The sequence below is a fragment of the Triticum aestivum genome, chromosome 5A, assembly GCF_018294505.1.
Source record: "Triticum aestivum cultivar Chinese Spring chromosome 5A, IWGSC CS RefSeq v2.1, whole genome shotgun sequence".
Taxonomy (NCBI): domain Eukaryota; kingdom Viridiplantae; phylum Streptophyta; class Magnoliopsida; order Poales; family Poaceae; genus Triticum; species Triticum aestivum.
Window position 1 is genome coordinate 37,922,933 of NC_057806.1, and position 5,678 is coordinate 37,928,610.

The 5,678-nt window shown below is 49.1% G+C and overlaps 1 pseudogene; it reads left to right on the plus strand.

Annotated features, from left to right (window-relative positions):
- The first annotated feature begins 1,807 nt into the window (after window positions 1-1,807).
- Window positions 1,808-2,667, plus strand: LOC123101181 (peroxidase 5-like; annotated as a pseudogene).
- The last annotated feature ends 3,011 nt before the right edge of the window (window positions 2,668-5,678 follow it).

The following is a 5,678-nucleotide window of genomic DNA, read 5'->3' on the forward strand; positions in this document are numbered from 1 at the left end:
GTGTTTGCTATTGCCGAGTGCATGATACCGACTATGATATTACCACTATGGACAGCCTCAAGAAGCAAGGCAAACAACAAGGTTTGGCTGCTTGCTAATCAGAGGTGTTGACTTGGAGGCAGAAGCCTCGCAAAGCCAGTCTGTCAATACAGTCGTTGCTTGGTGTCATGCATGCATGCATGCAAGCATGGTGTCGCCGGCCAGGCCGAATCAAACTTAGAATAAGAAGGCCAGATCGAGACAACAAGAGTTGGCTCGCATGCCTTGAAGTGAATCGGGTGACTTCTTGATAAAAATAACAGGGGTTAAACATGATTGAAGATGGCAGTTGATAAAACTTAAACATCAGTTGACATGGAATGACCGACGGTAATAGCATATAAGTGCAAACTATTGGCTGGCACTATAAGCTGGTAGCAACAAGCTGATAATTAAAGTCAGAGCAAATTGATGCCAGAGATTCTAGTCTGGAACAGATCACATGCGCGGGTCATGAAGATGGATTGTCTTTTAGCGTATTAATAAAAAATTATAACACACTGAACAAATAAAACAATAAAAAATTATAACACACTGAACAGGGTTAAAAATAGATAAGCATACATACCTTGACAAAGGCCATTGTTGCTGATCGAGGGCCACATTTGGCGAGAGAGGGGCTCCAAGCGAGAAGGAGGGGTTGAGGGCACGGGTGATGTGACTCTTCGTCGCTTGCACACATGTCGTATTACAAGAAGAAACCGACTCAAACAATTGCACCAAAGCACTCGTACCTTAAACCTGTAGATGGGGTCCATGAGCTTCGGCTAAAGCCCCGATGCACCAGCAGCTCTCAATTCCTGGAAGCTTAGGAAATGTATTGATTTAATGCACACACATTAATGTTTAGTTGGCAGAAGGACTATTGGCATACACATATGCTCGGTTGGCGCGGCATGTAGTCTAGTTGCACACATATTGATGTTTATTTGATAGGAAGACTAGTTCGTCGAAACATCCCCATGTGGAATCTACTTTTGAAGAGCACGTTGCGAGGGTTTCAACGGTGAAAACAGATCTGAATTTCGACACGAGGATTGAAAGTTATGCCTTTTTAAAATTTTAAAATCACAAAATAAATGCGAATAAACACATGCATGCACAGGAGGAGATGCATATGATGGCATTTAATACGTAGCAGGAAAATGGACTACTAGATGACTATTTTAATTAAAAGGGGAGACAAGAAATTACCTAAAGTGACGGGCCGCTCGCTAAGCATCCCAGGCGGCCGTGCGCTGGCTTGACGCGTCCTTTTTTTTTATGGAATTGAGAGATGAGAATGGTATCATACACTATGTTATGGTATCATAGCACGTAAAACTATAGATATTTTTCTGTGAGAAAACTTTTAATCTATTCATCAAATACCATGAAAGAACAAAAAACACATAAAGCAATACAAATTACATCCATATCTAGGTATTTCAATGACAAGTCAATCGTGTACACATATTTGTATTGGAGTTCTACAAACAAATAAATAAGATGTGTCCCCTAACAAAAAAAGTGCGAGTATGACACTACTATATGATGCTATGCATTACAGGGCTAATATCATACATGAGTATCATACATGTATTCAAGTATCTGATGTCACCCTTTATTTATAAGAGGAAAAAGACTCTTAGCACTAAAATCAAGCCAAAAAAATTTCTCACACAAAAACACATGAAATTATACAATCCACTGAAAATGCATATGATATACTCCTTTTCAATGCATTGATATTGCCCTTAGTCTGGCTCATTTGATTGATGATGAATGCATGCATGCACGTGTTAATAACGTGCAGGGCTGCGATGGATCGGTGCTCTTGGACCAGACGCCATCCGGCAGCAATACCGAGAAGAAGGCGATCAACAACATCGGCCTAGACGGCTTCAGCCTCGTCGACACCATCAAGTCCAAACTGGGCAACAGCGTCTCGTGCGCCGACATAGTCGTCTTCGCCGGGCGTGACGCGGCCAGATACCTAAGCGGCGGCAAAATTGCCTACTCTGTTCCCTCAGGGCGCAAGGACGGCATTGTCTCATCGGCCGCCGCCGCAGACGCCATCCTCCCGCAATCCACCTTCGAGTTCCAGCAGCTCAAGGACAACTTCGCCAAGAAGAACTTCACCCAGGAGGAGCTCGTCATCCTCTCCGGCGCGCACTCCATCGGCGTCTCCCACCTCTCGTCTTTCCAGGATCGCCTCAACGATACAACCGCGACGCCGATCAACGACAGCTACAAACAAGCGCTTGTGGCAGACATCGAGGCCTAGAAAAATAGCCAAAATACGCAGGATCCCATTGAGAAGAATAACATCCGCGACATGAGCCTGAAGTTCCAGAACGACTCCGGCTACGACACTACGGGGGTGAACACCGCGGCGAAGGGCGCCCTGGACAACAGCTACTACCACGCCAACCTCCAGAACAGGGTGCTTTTCAAGTCCGACTGGGTTATGCGCACGGACATCAAAGCCGGGGGCGACATGGCCGAGTACATGAACAATGCCACCAAGTGGAACAATGACTTCGCCGCCACCATGGTCAAGCTCAGCAAGCTCCCGGCCGAGGGTAGTACCCATTACGAGATAAGGAAGAACTGCAGAGTCACCAACCAGAACCAAGGTTTTTAATTTTGGAGCTCACTGAAATATGTGAAATTTCGGAAATTTCGCAAATTATTTTGGATTTTGATATTTCAAATTTCACTTAATTTTAATTGATTTTAACATAATTTTAATTTATTTCAAAATCAGTTTGAATCTACATTGAAATTTCGGGGTTAAAAATATTTCGGACCTCACTGAAATATGCGAAATTTCATAAATTCATTGAAATTTTGTTGAAATTTTTAACCTATTACTAGCTGGAAGCGCGCCTAAATTGATGGCATCACCTATAGGTGTCATGGATGTGATGATTTGTCTTTTGATGGTTCTATTCCATGCCTCGTTTGTATTACTCCAATACCCACTAAAATAAAAGAATAATAACATTGTCTTTATTTTGTGCAAAGGCCAAAGGTCGTGTATAATAAGTAGCATAGACCCTTGCAAAAACATCCGTACAAAAATTAAAATACACATCCAAATCCTTGAAGGTGTCAAAGCTCGTTGCATTCATTGACGGCACAACATGAACAAAGCTCGTTGCCGCCTCACCGCCTCTATCTTATCGGTGCAAACTTGCTGAAACTTAGGAGCTTGTAGAAGCAGTGGCCTGAAAGTCATCAACGTAGACGAGGAGATGCCGATGGTACAATCTGTGTAGCACATCACCGCTCCCGACAATTAGGTGCCGAAGTGAGTCCGTGGAATGCCCTAGGGTTAATGATCTACACTTTGTCTCTATGTATTTTGGCACACGTGAAGGACTGAACTTAATGAAGGAGAATTTTCTCGAGCTACCACGCATATACCTCTTTCGTCACATCGGTCCGATGATCTGGTCCAAGTGAGAAAACTTCAAAAGGTATCAAGCTGCCCATCAGGCTGAACAGGTCTCCTCCCATGTCCCCTCCGTAACCCTAGCCGCCGCCGCTGGAAAGGCCTCCTCCACCCACCCCCCCGCTATGTCGCTGCCGGAGAGCCGGCCAGCGAAGCCGGGCCGCGCTTCGGGATGGTGGCGGCGGGGCGGATTCATCCCTCTCGCTCCCATCCTCGCGGCCTCGATCCAGCCATGGCGCGCCGCGGGCGCCACCCCCAACCGCCCTCCCAGCTGCTGCCCACCTCCTGCTCGTCTGGCGGCGGACCTGGCGTGTCCTGGCCGCGGCCATGGCCGCCCTTCCCAGCAGCCATCCCCTCCACCACCGGGGGCGCATCCCAGACTGCTGACGGTGCTGCTGCTTGCTATGGTCGGGCGCGGGTGCTGCGGCTGGTTGCGGGGGCGCACGCGGCCCGCCTTGTGCAGCCCCCCCCCCCTCCGGCGGGCCTTCCTCCACCTCGAGTAGCGGTGACGGTTCTTGGGCGGCGGTGAAGAGGAAATAGTGGTAGTGGCAGGCGCGGGGCACCTACCGTCGGGGTCCTTGCTGGCGTTGCTCCAGGCCTGGTGGCCTCAGACTCGCGTTCTCCGGTGTCTCCGGGTTGCTGGCGTGCTCTGCCGGGCGGCTTTGGCCTTGGCGACCAGCAGCTGCATTCATTCCGGCTTGCTTGGTTCGTTGATGTCCAGGCAGCTACGGCCACGACAACTCGAATATGCGTCCCTGTAGTCCTAGCTTGCCGGCGTTGTAGGTCGCCGTCGCCTCCCCCTTGCGGCGGTCTTCGCTTCATCGTCGGCCCTATCCTGTATACCTTAAAGCCTCCCCCTTTTGCCCGATCCAAAGCTCATGGGCCCGAAGGCGATGCCACCCTCCGGCGGCAGGTGCAGCCACACCAACCCCCTCTGACGCGGCGGCTCCAACCGGCATTGCTCCCTCATCATCGATCCCCCTTTCAACGGCTATGGGATTGCTCAGCCTCAGGCCACGGAGAAACCCCTACTCGGCTTGCCGGCGGTGGCAGCGGCGACGCCTGCTGGTGTCGTTTTCCTTCTTGGAGGCACTGCCATGGCCTTTAGTTGCGCCCCTCTTTGAGCTCGGGGGAAACCCTAGGTCTGGATCCTCCGGACCGGATGGCGACGACATCTCGACGCTATCTTCCTTCTTGAAGGCGCTATCTTGCTCGCTCGCGGTGTCCCCGGAGTTGGATTTGGCTATGTTGGAATTATTGCTGGTTTGGTGTTGCCGCTCTTGGTTTGGGCTTGATAGGTTTAGTTGTGTTGTACACGCCAGCCTGCGTTTGTGTCATGTGTTGTACACGCCAGCATGCGTTTGTATCATGTGTTGTACCCATCGCTGTACTCATTTATTCCTCTTATCAATGAAATGATACGCAAACTTTGCGTATTCACGAAAAGGAAAACTTTAAAAGGTGTTGTTTTGTGTTGTACTTGCTTTATTTGATTTGTTTATGTGTAATTCACACCACATTTTTTGTATGTGTTTCCATAATATTACTGAAAAGGAGATTTCACATAATTGAATTTTGTATAAAACCAATTAAAGATATTGTCCACAAAATTGTGCGGACTACTTGTTTCCAAAAAATAACAATTTATCAGTTTTGTTTGAGGGGAAACAATTTTATCAGTTGGATGGGAACGAACATGAAATTGAACCATAGTTACACATTGAAGTCGTCTTTTTCGTTTCCTGTCTCTGGTCTTGTTCTTCAGTACACGTGCTGCAGCTTATACTTCTCTTTGCCTACTACTTGTAGTATCTTGTAGTTCCAGCGCTGCTGCACGTAGACCAAGAGCGCGAGCACCACCGCCATGACCGGCACCACCACGCCACCAACCTTGGAGTACAAGTCCATGGCGCCGTCTTGGGCCTCCTTAGGGGCAGGGTACATGCCAACCGCGGGAGGCGGGCGGAGGAACCCATAGAGCGTGTGGCAGCAGCGACATGCCCGTGATTCCGGCGTAGTAGCTCTTCCTCAGAGGCCGGCAGTTGACGCGCCACACGGCGTTGCCCATGACCTGCGGCAGCAGGAACCATTCCCTTACCAGGCCGATGCACCGCTCCACCATGGCGGCCATATTATACGAGGGCCGGCTATAGGATTCCCCCTGGCCCTGTGCTTGTAGGGTGTACACCACATGCGGCGG